The 17,607-nt window shown below is 36.9% G+C and overlaps 1 long non-coding RNA gene across 3 annotated transcripts in view; it reads left to right on the top strand.

Annotated features, from left to right (window-relative positions):
- Positions 1 to 17,607, top strand: part of LOC144351940 (uncharacterized) — a 27,124-nt gene extending 9,517 nt beyond the window's left edge. For 2 of the 3 annotated variants that reach the window (XR_013420490.2, XR_013420489.2), the window contains exons 2-3: positions 14,198 to 14,428; positions 15,635 to 15,913. This is a non-coding gene — a long non-coding RNA (uncharacterized LOC144351940). Of the gene's footprint in view, positions 1 to 14,197; positions 14,429 to 15,634; positions 15,914 to 16,167; positions 17,301 to 17,400 lie in introns of those variants that run through there. The other variant, XR_014926891.1, reaches the window with a different exon arrangement.

Genomic DNA, 17,607 nt, shown 5'->3' with positions numbered 1-17,607 from the left:
TTCGACAATATAATTGCACAGGTTGCGGCGATATTAGTAAACCGGTAAATTGTCACTGGTGTCATTAAACTTCATCGATATACATACGAAGCCTCCGTGTATATGTCTCATTTGGACCAGTTAGTCGTTGCTATGTATACAAACAGAACATGAAGTCACGTGACCGCATTCTCGTCGCCAATAGGTTAAAGCATAATCATTATCTGCAGCAATTTAACGGGAATAAAAAACAGCTGATTTTCTTTTAGATTTAAGCTATAAAATAATGTGCCTCCTTTATCCTCGCCCGCCCACAGACACGCGCGACAAAAAGTCAAAACACTGCGAGTATTCAACCTTGCGGATTCCAGTTTCGTGGTGACCTTTGTATAGCATAAACTACGGTACTAGTATTAATAGCTATAAGTAGCATTAGACCATTAGAACCTCGGCGAGAAGGTGCAATGGCAGAATTGATAAAACAAATTGCATAGGGGGAAACAATCATGAAAACAAAAACCTGGAGTGATCGTCTTACGGAGTTTCACAATGGGAAAACAATTACAGCAAAAAATGGTATCAAGATTTCCAAGATCGTGTATTCTCAGATAATTATCGGTTACTTATCTAATGTTGATCTAAACAGTCGATAATTATCGATCTTAATTAGCATATAATCATTAAATCTGCAATATCCCGCGGCGGCTGCATTGAATCACGGCAATGCATGGGGCAAATGAAGTTACGCGTGGTACGTGGAAACATGCATTTGTATTGTGGTTACTCAATACAGTTTTTATGAAAGTTTTTGAAAATGTCTAATGCCTTGTGAATAAATAGCTGATTGCTATATAGGGTCATCTGTGGGGAAAATGAGAAAATGTGTTATTACTTAGATTTTGGACTCTGGGAAAAGGAAAACTTGACTGCGTGCTGGGTGTTCTGTTCATGTCAAAATATGTACATTTGATGACATTTGAGTGTAATATGAGGTCAGTGTCTCACCCCTGACTAGACAGAAGTTAAATCGAGATAATATACACAGAATGATGTATCTTGCATGTGTATGACTAATTGAAAGCATAGTCTGTCGTCGTGGAATACTACATCATCATGTCAAATCAAGTTAACGCCCCACTTAAAAGTTGGAATTTCACCACTGCTCGTAAAACCACTTCATTAGGCTTCTTTTCATGCTCAGTTCTGTTCATTGTAGGCTTTGTTTCGCTTCCAACATTGAAATGTTAGTGTACTCAGCAAGTCATAGCGCTAAAATGGTTGGAGGTGAATTTCATCACTCATTATTATTTACAGAGATAAGTAGGCCTAATTATAAATGGCAGTGCTCATCGCGCAGCGCGTTCGAACTAAGGATACTCGTGGTAACACACTTTTGACTAGACTGGCGCAGTCGGGGCGATTAATTTGTTTTTGTAGTTTAAATAAAATAAACAAATTCGCGAAATGGAGGTGTTAGCGCGTGATTTCGCAGTTACAGGGGATTTCGCGCTAACACCTCCATTTCACGATTTTTCTTTAATTTTAATTAAACTACAAAAACAAGTTAATCGCCCCGACTGCGCCAGTCTAACTTTTGACATGCGAATTTCCTGTCTGGTTATTTGAAATTTTGACAGAATAACACGGAATAAGGATACCGCAAACTTGTTTTTGAATTGCCAGCCTCATTTGTATGTATTTTGTCCAAAACACTGAGGGAAATCACGAAATCATTGTTTCAATGAAGCAAGTTCGGGCACCTTTTTTTACGAGCACTTTCTGCTTGACAGAACCTTTCTCTCAATCTGATTAAACTAAGATCTTAGCTTTTCTATTCTTTCTAATTTTCAATTATTTTTTCGTATACTTATTTCAATTTTATTTATTATTTAATTGTTGATATTTTGTCGGTAAGCGCGAAAAACAGCAATACCAAATAATACGTACGCAATAAAAAATAACAAGATAATAAAAAACACATCAAATTGGATATCAATATTCAGCAGAATATCAGAATTTTTGTTCCGTTTAAGTTGTGTGCATTTTACTAGTTAGCTGCGCCCACTAACGATAACTGTGATTAATTCTAGCCTCATCTCCGACAATGATGAAAATCTAGAAATGTGAAAACTGTGTAGTCGAATGCTGTTAAAGAAATAACCAAAATGCCGTTATCGGTGTTCTTTTTCGGCCGAACACTAAGTTTCCGCCTGCCTCGGAGTCGACATTTTTTGAGGTTTTCAACCAGTCTGTTCTTCTGATTGGTACACTTGTCGCAGAATAATTATACCACATGTGTTTCATAGGTACGGGGGTGGGTAGTGTACGACGGTAGTTTATGATGGTGGTGGTAGTGGTGACAGCTCACAGTGTCTGTGTGTGTTTGCGGTATGCCACAATATAAATTATATATAGTCCGTTGATATCTGAGTGACTTTATCATCTGGCGTAACAGTTGTGATAAATGGACAGAGATAAAACTACGCGTATCTATAAAACAAATGTAAACAATGTGTAAATTAGTTTAACCCACTTAACCCGGTAGCCGCTGCACATGATGCTTGAAATTTAATTATAATCTTCCAACAAAACACGTGTAACTGCCCGACGAGAGCTCAATGTGTAAATTCACGCTTGATGTAACCGGGGTTTCGTTTGTGATGATAGGTATGATGTGGCTGAGGAAAATGCAAAATTTGATTTAAATACTTATTTCCGGATTTAAATCTGATTCAAAGGTTAAACCAGTTGGATTCAGATCAGAATAATTTTGTAATGGTAAGAACAAAAATAGGTTTAAATCAGATTTAAATCGAATCTTAATTCTGGACAGACTAAATGTTTTGAGGAAATAGAAATTTAGTTATTTTACATTCACTAATAACCAATGTATCAAATAATTCTTACGTAATTATTGTGTATTTTATGCAATAGCTGTTAATCGAATAATCAAAGAAAGCTTAGAAAGAACTCCCATGTGCTGAGAGTATTGGAAACACATTAAATATAATTCGAAATTACTTAGCTGAAAACTAATTATGCAAATCAGAAAATTAATATGACCAGATTTGAGTGTAAAACTAATGAGGTCTGCGCAATGTAACAGAAAATCTATGTCTCCAAGTTTAATTGAAATGTGATTAGAACCAAAAAATTATGAATTATTATGCTTATTAGGGAATTAATATGAACAGATTTTTACCCCAAACTAATTAGGTTTGTACATTGTCCTAGAGCATCTTTGTACTAAGTTTCATTGAAATGGAATAATTATTACCGTGAAAACTCCAAAATTTCGACCCCTCTAAAAATTCGGTCGCCTATTTATTTGCCGGGTTTCGGTGTTTTATTTACCTCCAAATTTTCGACTCCACTAAAAATTGCCGACTCATTCTTATTCGAAAATTGCGACCAGTTTTAGTTTTCCCCCAAACGAAAAAAAAACCGATGTGAGCGTTCAAACGGGACCTTCCTCGAAGGCATGAATCCGGGTTTCTGATTGACTGAGAGATTTTTATTTTATTGGTAACGAAAATATATTCTAAATAAACGAAGTTTCAAATAAAAACGAACACAAAAATCTCGGCATGCTGCGTTTCTGAATTGTTGATTATTACTGTACTCAGTAGTGATTATAATAATGTACACAAAATAAATTTGTTGAATGGTTATGAAATACAAATAAAAGTCAACTTAGTTTCATCGTAAGCGAATGATTCCGGTCTCGTATAAACGTTTGATGCTGTAGGATATCCGCCATGTTCTCTTAGGTCAAATAGGTCAAATCGCTAATTAACCAATCAAAAAGCTGGATGATGCCAACGTTTTCAAATTACCATAGCTTATTTAAATATGTTAATGTTATTGAACGCAATGCGGAAAAGATTGATGTTGTAGTACGATATTTTGGCTTGGATTTTGATGCGAAAACGGCATGATTTTTTTTAAATAAAAAAATTAGTTGTTTTTAAAAAATAAACTGGTCATCTGAAGAATAATTTAACATTGTTCACAGTGATAACAGCTCGTTCTCGAAAGGAAGCTTACCCGCTCACGCTAGTCACGATAACAATCATACACGTGTACTCTTGAATAGACAGACGTCAATGACTACGGTAAAACTTACTCTATTTTAGCCGGCAGGATTGATTGAAATGTCCGAAAAATGACGCCAAAATACACCTTAAAAGTCCCATTTTATTTTCTTAAATCCCATTTTATTTTTTAATCCAAGGGCGAATTTACGGCAGAATTTGGTCCCTCAAGTAAGGGACACGTGAGCTTTGATTCTAACCGGATACATTGCACTGGGTCGGGGAGATAGTTTGCTAAACTTCCATGTATCTTTTGTCCAATGGGTACCTGTACTTCGAACATTCGCAAGTTTTCCTAGGTAGTGCGAGACAGCTTTGTCTTTTGACCTATTAGTTTTGTGCTGACCTCTTCTCCGCGTCTTGATGTTTTGTTTTGCTTGTCATAATACTCACTGATTGATGACTTTGTTTAGATTTTGAGTTACAACTCGGCCACGACCTTTGCTTTTACCGTGAAACATGAGGAAGTTTACGTCAATTGACGGACATTGCATTTTTTAAAAACTAATGAAGCACACTGTCTATCATCCCCATTTTTTCATTTGCTGATTTCTATTCTGAAAAATTCGACCGTCCGAAAATGCACCTTAATTTTGACTCTAAAAACACGTCACATTTCTAACACCAATTATTTAAAACCGGTCGAAATTTTGGAGTTTTTACGGTTCTTTAGATATCAGTGTGAAAGCTTAAAATTGGTTAATTATGCAAATTAGGTAATTAATATGTACAGATTTTAACCCACAATTATTCAGGTCTGTCTATTGTCCTACAGCATCCATGTACATTCATTGATATGTGATGTATAGTACCTGAGATATCAGTGTGAAAGTTGGTTAATTATGCAAATTAGGTGATTAATATGCACAAATATTTACCGGAAACTAATTGGGTCTGCATAATTCTAGATTCATTGAAATGTGATGATTAGTACTTTAGATATCAGTAGAAAAGCTGAAAATTAATTATGCAAATTAGGTAATTAATATGCACAATTATTTTCCCTAAAACTAATCAGGTCTCTGCATAGTCCTAAAGGATCTATGTACCAAGTTTCATTGAAATGCGATGATTAGTACTTGAGATACCCGTGGAAAAGCTGAAAATTAACTAATTATGCAAATTAGGTGATTAATATGCACAAATATTTATCGAAAACAATCAATCTCTGCATAGTCCTTGAGTATGTAAGTACCAAGTTTCATTGAAATGTAATGCTAACTACTTATATCAAATGCTGAAAATTAATTAATTATGCAAATTAGGTAATTAATATGTACTGATATTACCATAAAAACTATCAGGTCTGTGTAGTGTCGTATGACATCTATGTACCAAGTTTCATTGAAATGTGATGATTAGTACTTGAGATATCAGTGGAAAAACCGAAAATTGACTAATCATTATGCAAATTAGGTAATTAGTATCCATGGATTATTACCAAAAACTAATCAAAACCTAGCATTAGTTCAGAGCATCTATGTACCAAGTTTCATCAAAATCCAATGAGTGGTTGTTTAGATATCAGTGGAACAGTCATGGAACCACTAAAAAATAGCTAATTATCATGCAAATTAGGTAATTAATATGCACGGATTTTACCAAAAATTAATCAAATCTGCGCATATGTTCAGAGCATCTATGTACCAAGTTTCATCAAAATCCAATGAGTGGTTCTTTAGATATCAGTGGAACAGTCATAGAACAGCTAAAAATTAGCTAATTATCATGCAAATTAGGTAATTAACGAGCATGGATTTTTACCAAAACCTAATCAAATCTGCGCATTGGCCCAGAGCATCTATGCACCAAGTTTCATCAAAAACCGATGCATGGTTCTTGAGATAGCAGTGGAACAGTCGGACACACATACACACATACACACACACATACACACATACACACATACAGACACACTAACTGCAAAGACTCCCATTTTGTGCTTCGCACATGGGAGTCAAAAATAGTAGTGAGTCATATGTCGAATTTAAATCCATGTTTTCTCTTAGTCAAACTATATAAATAAAAATATAGGAAATAAAAATAGCTCGGATTTATTAAAACTTGATATTTTTTCTTAGTTTGCAACTTGATGGGTTTCTTTGGATTATTAATTTATCGCCGGTCTCCAGGTGACGACTGAAAAATGTGTTTTAATATAATATTTTTTAGTCATATTCGACTTTTTAAAATGATTCATATTAGCCAAACCAACTTAAACGTGTTTTTTTATTTCGGGTGAATATGATTAGATGAATTTAAATCTGGTTTAAATCATCAACTTAAAATGGGTTTAAACAATTTGTTTACGATTTTTCCCGACGAGAATCCGATTTTGCTCATTTTTCATGGAGGGTTTTTCCCCAAACCGGGTTAATATAGATCGGATTTAATTTTAAGAGTTTATTTAGTTTCGTTTTACCAAAGACACTAGTCTAGTGTCTTTGGTTTTACAAGCGCTCGTTGCAGTTTCATTAATTAAATACTGGAAAATTTGAGTAAAAAAATCGAAGCGGGTGAATATTTGGGAAAAGCTTACATAAGCTGAAGGCTAATAGAAGACAAATAGTTGGTGGTATTATGTTACAACACTTACGGGGAAAACACCGTAAATCTCCTATGTGGAATGTCATTTTTATGCAATTAATCATTTTTGGCAGTTATTACATCTCCATGGACCTCTACTTTAAACAAGTAACCTGTAGAATGCTGTGTGGGTAATATTTTTATATTGATTTTTGTTGCATTTGCAGCAAATAGTTACCAAACAATGAAAGATCGATAGGATTGGATATACCCCACAGCTGGCTTCACATGCATAGTTCAAGACTGCCTAACCGGTGCTTATACCAGGATTTGGTCACAGCACCTAGGCGGTATGTGGTTCATTTTCCGAGTAATCGCAAGAAATTGACATGACAATAGAAATTCATTAAAGACTGCCACTCCCATGCAATTAACAGCGAGTGAAATTCCTGGGATTGAAACATATATTTTGAAGTCACTGATGTAGGCAACGAATAACTGCAAGTTGACATAAAGACGAGGTAGTTTATTTAATCAGTGGTCAACTAGAGGCTGAAATTATAATTAATTTGTTTATTTCAATTTCTTCTGACGTCAAATAGAATACACTGGTGAAACACGGTAGTAACTGTGGGTGAAAGGATGTTTTGGGGTGTAGTTTACATTGTATATGGAGTGGTAGGGTCGGGTGTAATGTGTTCATTTCCAACTATTATGAAGTCACGTAGAATTTCACTTAATTTATTTTTGCTGACATGTTTTCAAGCATTACATGTGAATCTATTTTTCACTGCGCTGTGTCTCAATATAGTATGAGGGAAATGGCATATTCACTGGAATTTATTTCAGGGGAAAAATGTTTTCAGTGATAATGAAGTATTATGACAGATACCCTCCCCGTGGCTTTCATTGCGTATGGAAGTTATTTTCACGAGTGATGCGGTGTATCCTGCTGCCGTACTTTCACGAGCGAAGCCACGGGGAGGGTGTGGGGTTCTGTTATTATACACATGTCCCATATTTGATTATTTCATATTAAAAAAAGAACGTGCAACAAACCGGGATAGAAATTTAGATCGGGGAACCCAATTGCCCATTAATATGCTCCAAGACAGTGCTGCGACCTAGCAACGCTTGTCAGTGTAGAACGCGTGTCGCTGTACGTGTGAAAATAAAATAATCAGACGTCTAATTTAAGTCATTGTCCGAATAAATAACTCGTGGATGTTTAAGCGCGGTGGTCGTAGCACAGCGTGTGTTCGAATTTCATGTAAATAAACAATGTATTTTACACGCGTTGTATACGTCGCTGTGAGTCCCATATCGAACAGGACGCGACACGACGACTGTCGCCCTTTAGTTGGGACCACGACAGAACCAGAACTTAAACTGGGCGACTACGATACACGGTTGATGTTGAAGTTAAAAGTTCCTCCACAGATCTGTACATTGGCAAACATGCCGTGCAACTGCGGTACTCCACTGACGGAATGACTTTCGTTGAAATCGGTCGTCGCTGACTCGTGAGCTGCACACTACAACCTCGTTTGTGATGTTGCTTGCTTGTCGTGGATAGACTGAGTCTTGGTTACCGGTTAAATTTTGCTAATTTGGCGTTGGTAATCTTTATTTGGAACTGAGTAACGCCGCAACGTCGCCAGCAGAAACCTCATGGTATATCGATGTTGATGGTTGCGGCTCCATATTAATCGGAGATTTTACTGCGGGTCCAGGCAGCGGGTGGATCTTCCGAGAGCCCTTCAAGATTTATAAAACTCAGATTCCAGGTGGTCAACAAACATTAAGTTCTCCCAATCCTAGTATTCTATGTGATGTACATCTAACATGCCAAAAATGCTGGTGAACGATTTGAACCTGACAAAAATACTTGAAATAGATACCAGGAAGGGGAGGGGGGTCAAAGAAAAGTTATATAACATTTTATTATTCAATAATTTATTAAAATACACAAGTTTGTCCAACTCCCTGTGATACAACACCTCAGACATAGCTCATTGTCCTCGGCTGGAGTGTGGGCAAAAAGTTACTATTTGAATTTTTGATATCTTTTTTCATTAATGAGAAAGTTGACCCCGAAGTTAAAGTAACTGTTCAGCAGGAATGGCTTTTTAACTCTTCTGTGATTTTTTTTTTGGCTTGGCTGATTTTGTCACGGTTCATACTTGACAGGCAGGTCGTACCATCACTAATTGGAAAAACAATCCTGACCCACCGCTACCATGGCAACAGCCAAAGTCTTGTAATAGCAGTGCCCAAATGATCATGCCTTTTATTTTGGCTACGTTGCGCACTGGTAAGAGATCACCGGCGCCGACATTGTTACCACTGTCAACGGAATCCCAACGCAGCTTTGAACTTTGAATAAAATGTAAATGCTGCTTCCAATCTAGAAAATACTATCGCAAAACGATTGGAAATTATACATTTAACGGTTGAATACGTCCTAACAATAAAATAAAGTGACTTCTAATGACTGCCATGTTATTTTGCAAACCTCGTATCAGGTGCCCGGTTTTAGTTATAAACAGACGTTAGCTTCACGTTCATGTCCCTTCCATGATAACAGCCGAAAACATATTGCTTGTTTTTTACCGGTTTTCATTGGCAACCGAAGTATTTTTATTTTGTAAACAAATTTTCGTCTGCTATTTTTATTCAGTTCAAATCGTTCAGCAACATTTTTGGCATATTAGGTGTACATCACATGGAATACTACGATTGTGAGAACTTGATGTATGTTGACTGATTTTTATCATAGTACGAAGTACCAGGAAGTTACTCAGTTCCAAATAAAGATTACCAACGTCAAATGAGCAACATTTGACTGGTAATCAAGATTCATGTAATCCATGGCTAACAAGCAACATCACAAGCGAAGTTGTAGCATGCAGTAAGTCATCCCGTCAGTGGAGTACCGCAGTAACACGGCATGTTTGCCATCAGCATTGTATTCAAACGAATCACGTGGTGTGCCGTTCTCGTTCAAACCCGGGATTCGATCAATAGGGGAGTCCCATTAAAAAAACACATTGCAAATCATGCAAGTCCAACATTTTCAAACCAATATACTAAAACAGAAATGCTCAGAGATGTAAATGAAGGATAGATATTACTTTTCACTATACACATCTCTGTTGATACTATCCCTCACATATTCTACTCCCAATTACTCCTGCGTAAAATGGACTAGCCTGTTCATGTTGACATTCAGACTAAAATCACGTGACAGGCTGTTAAAATTGGCTGTTGCATACTCTTTCGCCGGTCTGGAAAATGTGTTTAATTAACTCACATTCAAGCAACAATGCAGATTTCCCAGTGGGAGTGAGACTATTCAAACTCTGCCACTAAAAAATAGGGGTGTTTTCAGCAAAAAACGAATAACCCTGGAATACACACAATATACTGAATTTCGGAACAAATCGTGCATTACTTACAGCAGCAGAATACCACAGAAATATCAGACGAAACATGAAAACACTATATATTGTATTTCAGCCTGAACCCTCTATATTGCAATTCAAGGAATTAACCCCATATGTGCATCCATTTCCCACCTTGGTATCACCCACCCCTGAAAACAAACTCTTAATACCACGCTGAAGCGTTTGGTAATAAATAGTTTATACAAGCGTCCTTATCTGGAGTAGCTAAAATAATGGACGTGTTTTTTTGTGTGGGTGATTTTGTTTTCACAATGTGCTAACAGTGAGGGTACCAGGATTCCTAGCGAGTGAACTTGCGGTTTCAAATTGTGCACACGCCGAATAAATTCTATGTCAATCGAACATAATGCTCTCAATTTTTTTCCCGCCAAATTAGCGGTGAATTCAAAACATGTACAGACAATTTAGAAGCAGTTGATTGCATTGGTTGAATTGGTGTAATAGCTAGGGGTAAGGGTCAGTGCAGCAAGCTTTACTGATTAATGGGAACAATTTTATAATTGTAATCACGTGACCCCACCGCGCCCATTTCAGAGCAGCGTTTCGCCTCAGTAACAACATGTAAATAACCCTTCCACGTTACCGAGTTAAAATTGCGGTTTACTACTTATTTTATATAACCATGTAATCGTATTCTGAATGTAAGTTAACCGTGACTTTAAAATCGATTGTCGGACGGGACACTTGCATATTGCGGATACGTATAACGTGGGTATATGCTCTTTTTAACATGCTTTTTAACACTTGCTCCCATGTGCTTCTCAAATGTAGTTTTCGTTGTTTTTTTACCTTTGTCAAATAAGTTATTCACATATGCAATGCACTAGTAGTTTGGGAACGTCACGGTTCTGGTTGGACGAACGATTTTTTGAAGGAATTCGGTTCGATGTCTGTAGCTCAGCATGTCCTCCCATCCGTCATGTTTGGCAAAACGCCAAGAAGGCGGGGAAAATTTATTTTTTGTGAATGACAATGTATAATGACTTTTTTTTGGACTTTATTGCAGAGAATCCGCCATCCCTGTAATTTTATTCGATTTTGTCGTTGCCATGTTTAAAAATATTTTATTTTGATGCTCGCTTGATTTTCTGGAAACATCTATGAGTCACGCTTGAGAAAACCAAACGATACCTCAGGCTAAAACTATATTTATCTTTTGAGGTTTGAAGGTGTTTTCGTCTGTGGAAAAATTAGCATAACCTAGACTGGCCTAGTCGTGGCAATGTTATTGTTTTATACGACAACTCCTTCAGGCTTTTGAAAGAGTTTGTAAAACTTTTTGCGTTGACGCGAAATTATGGTATTTTCGCGGCGGACCACGATTTAAGAAAAAAAAATGTATAAAATTGCCACGAATGGGCCAGTCTAAATAGAACCTACAATTCACCGATGAAGCTAACGCTGGATCTCCGAGAATTTGCGACATCCACTGACAAGACGAGGTCTCAGAGTCGTCGGCTTTACAGTGGTGATTGTCCCCCCAATAACCCACCATGATATAACGCAATTATCTACCATAACATAATACACCGGCAGGTGTCGTGTCAAATAGCAGCCCTTTAACATTCCATTCATTTCACTCTTTAGGTAAATGTCAATGCAGCGGTCAAAAGATCAGACAATTTGTATAGTTGTTACACTGTGGCAGTTGTATTTTATTCAAACAATTTGAAAGCAACCACCATTCCCTGTCGCCCGTCATAATAACCTCCAACCTCGCCCCTGGCAGGCAAAAGACCCACAGTCGAACATCACCTATTCATTCCAAACAATGTCTTGTAAAATGCCAAGATGCAGTTTGTTTAGTAATTTATAACACCACAAAATGTCCTTGCGGGGATCGTATATTCTCGTGATTGATACGAAGGTTTCGTTCTTGCTCAGAAGTTGTTGTTGTTGTTGTTGCTGCTGCTCCCAAATAATATAGCTACTCGTGGTAATCTTTGAGGTATTTTCTGGGGAACATTAATGAATCTCATGACGATATTAATCGTTCCATCTCTACCCCTAGAAATAATTTTCAGCAAGATAACTGTTTCGGAACATACAGTAAGCATTTTAACCACGCTCAACTAAAAAACGACTTTCGCAGTTGGGTGTACCCAAGTGAATCCGTTCCAATATACATTTTTTGAATTAAATTGTTTACAACAGGTATATACATTGTAATTGTTTGTCACTTAAGTTTAAATAGTATGATAGTTTTTAAAATACGTGATACCTTTATAGAACGGTCTTTCCCACTATCAAGTTTTCATCCGTTCATAACACACTGGAATCGCTCTTGTAATATTCCGACATTGTTTTGGGACGAAAAAAACAATGTTATCCTGGGCGGGAAGTTGCATACCCACTTGTAAACAATTGCAACTCTAGTTGCTATGCGCAAGTACGCGCACAATAAATTATAAGCTGTCAATGACTTGTATACGTGGGCGTTGCAATAATCTTGATAAGCGTTTATTGAACACGCGCTCCTTCATTGTAAACTCATAGTTGCTGTCGACATAGGAAGTAAAGTAAGCAAATAACACCGAATAAACGGCAAGGTAAAGACTATGTCTAATTATAGTAAATACGTACTGCGTGCGTGACTCGAACCGGCGCTCGCGTACGGCACCCAATCGCCTAGCCTCACGCCACTACACGTCTTCCCCTCGGCCACCGGGATGCTTGGGGAAGACGTGTAGTGGCGTGAGGCTAGGCGATTGGGTGCCGTACGCGAGCGCCGGTTCAAGTCACGCACGCAGTACGTATTTACTATAATTAGACATAGTCTTTACCTTGCCGTTTATTCGGTGTTATTTGCTTACTCCTTCATTGTATATCTTTTGGTTAATAAAAATCGAATATGATTATTGCATAACTTTTACTTTGCCTAAATGTGTATTTTACCATACTTTCCCTACAGTTTCCATTTATGGAGTAAATGAAGGAAGATATTTATTTCACAAGTCATATATATAATTATTTTGTGGTTCAATAGCTAATTTGAAAGGCTCACAGTGGAAAGATTGCATCAAGCTTATGTCAGATGGCATCTTATTGGGCCATGTCATGGTTGATCGTTGTGTGATTGATAGATGAACAGCTTTGCCGTGATCGGAAACTATTGTTTGATGGCAATGTGCTTGTAAAACGTTAACTCTTGTCGCTTGTCAATGTCGCGTTTATATTTAGTGACTTGTGGACGGTGTCTATATTGTCTTCAATTCGTCATCACTGTGATTGGTCAATTGTTCGCGTTCAAGTTTGGCAGCTTTGTGGGAGCCATTCCTTGGCGCGGTGTGACATGAATATATTTAGTTGGCGAACAAGGGTCAGTCGTGATTAGGGGTGCCTTGAGAGACCGACATACGTGTCAATTAAACGTTGTCACTCGTTGTAAATTCCTCATTCCTCATCTTAGATTTCTAACTATGTACAGATTAAACAAGAGTTCACAAAGTATTTTGCTGTAAGCCTCCTCTTTACCGAAGAGCTAAACTCGGTGAAAAGTCACCAATGCATTTTGAACATGCATCTTTTGTACACAGCCTTTGTTATATTAGTTTAGCTCGTTGATGGCGCCATACAAATATATGCTATATTTGAGTCATATAAGTTAGTTCCACGGCTTGTCATGGTTAGATTACCCAGCCCTTGTATTTAGTAATGTAATACTGTAAAATACTTTACTTTAGCTCAATTTAATTTTCATTAAAAACACTTTTTGAGAGTTTTGTATGGAATGTATTTATACCGATTGTTGATGAGTTGAATGCAAAAAATAGGAAAAGGATATATTCGCTGGATTTTATTTTCACTTAATCTTCTGTTCAGCGAAAATAGCGACAATAAAGTATTTAACAGTACGTCATTGCTGTAAGTTGCGCCCTCTAGTCACGCAGTGCTTCTGTGACGTCAAAATGAAGAATATAAGTAAAAGAAGTGTTCAAATCAACAAGTGTGTTTGTTTGTGCAGTCGTTCGCCATCAAGAATACAGTAAAATCTTTCAAAAACATAATATTCATTGTTGTACTTTACAGATCCAAAAAACGTTATCGACGATTTAAACGTTCGTGTCTCCCATTTACGTCAGAGAAGCACGTCGTCAGGCGTTATGTTGTAATTTGTATTATTACTTACAGAGAAAGGTGAATGAAGATGTGTGACTGTGTTTAGGGGGAAGGAGGAGAAAACATGCCGGGGCATATGCTGCTATCTGTCAATCAAACGAAAATAAAGGAGGATGTAAAAGTGATCCGGCGGATTTGCTGGAAGGTTCACTGAGCGAAAATGGGGTTAGCACGCCAGAAAGACGATGAAGTCATGAACTGTGGGATGCTTGGCAGCAGCCAGAATATGGTTATACTGGTGATGTACGTAATTACGACTTTAATCTATGGTAAATTTTATGTAAGTGTGTTATATACCAAACTACGTATTTTTCATATCATGTTCGATTTCACCCATCCAGCTTACCCAACATGACATGAATGTTAGTTTGACATAAGCATATGATTTTCTCCATGCTAAATACCGTTACAAATGTAATGGGTTGAAGTTATTACAGGTAAAATGTGTAACTTGACTGAACAATTGGGGAAATCAGTTCCAGTGACAGCATAACGATACTACATGAAACCAACGAGTGATCTGTACCAATGTGGTTGAGAGATTTGTATGACTGATATTACTATGATATCATAACAAAACTATCATCTTGTTCGGTAACAGTTAAAAGACAGCTAGGAGACGGTAACGATCTACCTTTGGCGTCGAAGTTGCCATAGTTTAACGGAGTAATACTGCGAATTTAGCGAGTTTTTTTTTCTGCAACTCCACCCCAACTTTAACCCTAACCTTCTTTGTACAGAAGAACAATGGGCCAATGACCCGTAGAAATCCCTCCTGATTCATGTACGTATCATGATAATGAACTACATAATAAGTTCCACCACAAATTCTGTAGAGTTACTATTACCCATAGCTCACATATCTTGATATTATCGGTTCGAATCCACGGTGTTACTGCTAAAAAAAATGAGGGAAAGCCGTACCCTCCACTAACAATTTTATTTATTATCGCCATGTCAGAACTTTGATTCAGTACAACAACTATTCAGACCAATTACCCTTAACTTTGGGTTATATTGAACATCCATTTCGGATTGCCAAGTTGCAGTTCGGCCGATCTGCAGCTCATTGATCGCGAAATCATACAAGTTTCCCCGCTTTCAAATGATCAGATCGTATATAACCAATAATAATAATTTCTACTATTATGGGATGGGGGTCACTGCTGTACTGCTGCCAACATCCGTCATTTCTGGCTGATGAACGTATATAACATAAACATAATGTGAAATTACAATTGCAAAACAAAGTTGTGTAAATATAAATCGATAAAGAAGTCACCTCAATGCGACTATCATACAAATACGCTACCATACAATTATTTAGCAATCCCTAAAAAAATGTCAATATTTAACCATGTTGGGAGGAATATCCGGATTGCCACCCGGATGATTCTGAAAAATACCAATGATTTGATCTTTACTTAACATTATCGCAATATCTTACAGGAGAAAGCATCTTATGCGATTTGACGGCAACACAACAAAATAAGTTTACTAGTCTACAATGAGGTTGATTGAGAATGTACCACAAACTTCTTACACCGGACGTTTCTACGCTTCATGTTCTAAATGCATCTCCAAGAATCCATCATGCATCCGTCGGTTCCCAGGAAAGATGAATCTTTAATGCCACATAGCGCACTAATATATAATAATTATCTTTATTGAAAGAATATCTTAATGTGGGATAAGAAAACAATAAAGTAACAACAGTAAGTTAAAAAAGCACTGAAAGGGTGAAAAAAAAATACACACAAAAAAATTGAAAAAAAAAGAATGATTTGATTTTCTTGGTTGAGGCAACTAGCATTTTATGATTTTGTCTTGTCTCATTCTGAAACAAGCGTGGATGAATGTAGCTAGCTCAATTATTGTTCCTTTATTTTTACTTTTTAGTAGATCTGCTAGACATTCATCATCCATCATGGAGTTGGCTTCACTGAAAATAATATTTTTGTTTTCTCGTTCCTCTTATGTAGGTTGCACTTGAGGAGAAAATGTTAAGTGTTTCAGACTGGACAGATTCTATCTTCAGCATTGATGTTATTATATCTGTCCCTTTAAATTTGAAGGTCATGTCAACACTATATGCAAATTATATTTTTATTTTACTGGAGGTACGCAACTTATTTTTATAGTTTGTGCCTTTATTGTTATCATGGATTATTTCTGTTCTATGCATTTCAAAGAATTGTTCTGGTTTAAGTGGAACTGAGATTTTATGTTTTTCCATACACAACCCAAATTCAACCTGAAATTTTCTAAAATATGTTTATTTGTGGCCCTGTTATTATTACCCTTAGTTTTGTCAAAATGTAGCCCTAGTTTGTATACCTAAGACTAGCGAATTTGGATAAGATTGTTTTTTTGTAATCGAATAATTTATTATATATTTTAAGCTTGTTGCTAGGTAAGGGTATCTTCCCAGCTTTAGATGCTTGCTATACTACTTTCTTAACTTTGGATTTTCAGAAACAATTTTGCAGAAATGATGGACCATTTCCGTTGGTGTAGACGTGAGTTATTAGTGTACTTGCTCGATCAAATCTCACTGCATTAAAACATGATTGGCTTTACCGATTTGATGGATTCACTTAATTTGGCTGAGTGAAATGCCTCTCATTAATACAAGCTGCCAGACCAACGATGACAAAGGGTATCTCAAATGTGCGCATGCGCAGAGAAATGGGGGGATTACCCTGTTTGTAGTATACAAGTAAAAAAACGCGTTATTTGCCAATAAAAAAAACACGAATATGTTACACATATGCCAATTCGATGTATAATGTTGTTCCAACTCCAGGCAAACTCTGTTTCAGTTTATTGACATCCAAAACAAGGAATGTACTCGTACGTTGCAGTTCTTTCGTCGTAGTTGTTTGACCCCATGTTGCATACGATTAGGGACGTTCCATTCACGTGCCTGTCATTCGGAGTAAAATCTGATGTGTGTGTAGACTCTGTATCAGTGCACTATTCTGCTGGATTACTGATCTGTTTGACGTGCATACTAAAAAACACAGATGGTACAGGTTATAGAAGAACGCAAGAACCAAGTGGAATTGAAAAACAACAACAACAACAAAAATGACCGTGAAATAGAAAGTTCCCGGTAAATTTGTTTTTCAACATTTTTAAATTGCCATACACCTTTCATTGTGATCTTTCTGATTCGTTTCACATCCGTATATTTCTTATCATTTCACTTTCAGATGTTGTAGCTTCATCACTTGGTCACTGTGGGCAGTATTGCTGGTACCATTTCTATTTGTCTCAGTGTATAGCGCCACCAAGTAACAAGAGTGACCGAATCTGTTATAGTCTATAGAGGGTGTTCAGCGGTTTATTTTTAGCTCAGAGGGAATTTTGAGAATAAATTCGCTCACGCAAAACGATGCCAGCGATAAACCTGTAACAAA

This window comes from Saccoglossus kowalevskii, chromosome 17, assembly GCF_978046115.1.
Source record: "Saccoglossus kowalevskii chromosome 17, keSacKowa6.1, whole genome shotgun sequence".
Lineage (NCBI taxonomy): Eukaryota > Metazoa > Hemichordata > Enteropneusta > Harrimaniidae > Saccoglossus > Saccoglossus kowalevskii.
Note: the sequence above shows the minus strand (reverse complement) of the source record. Positions and strands in the feature narration are given on the sequence as shown.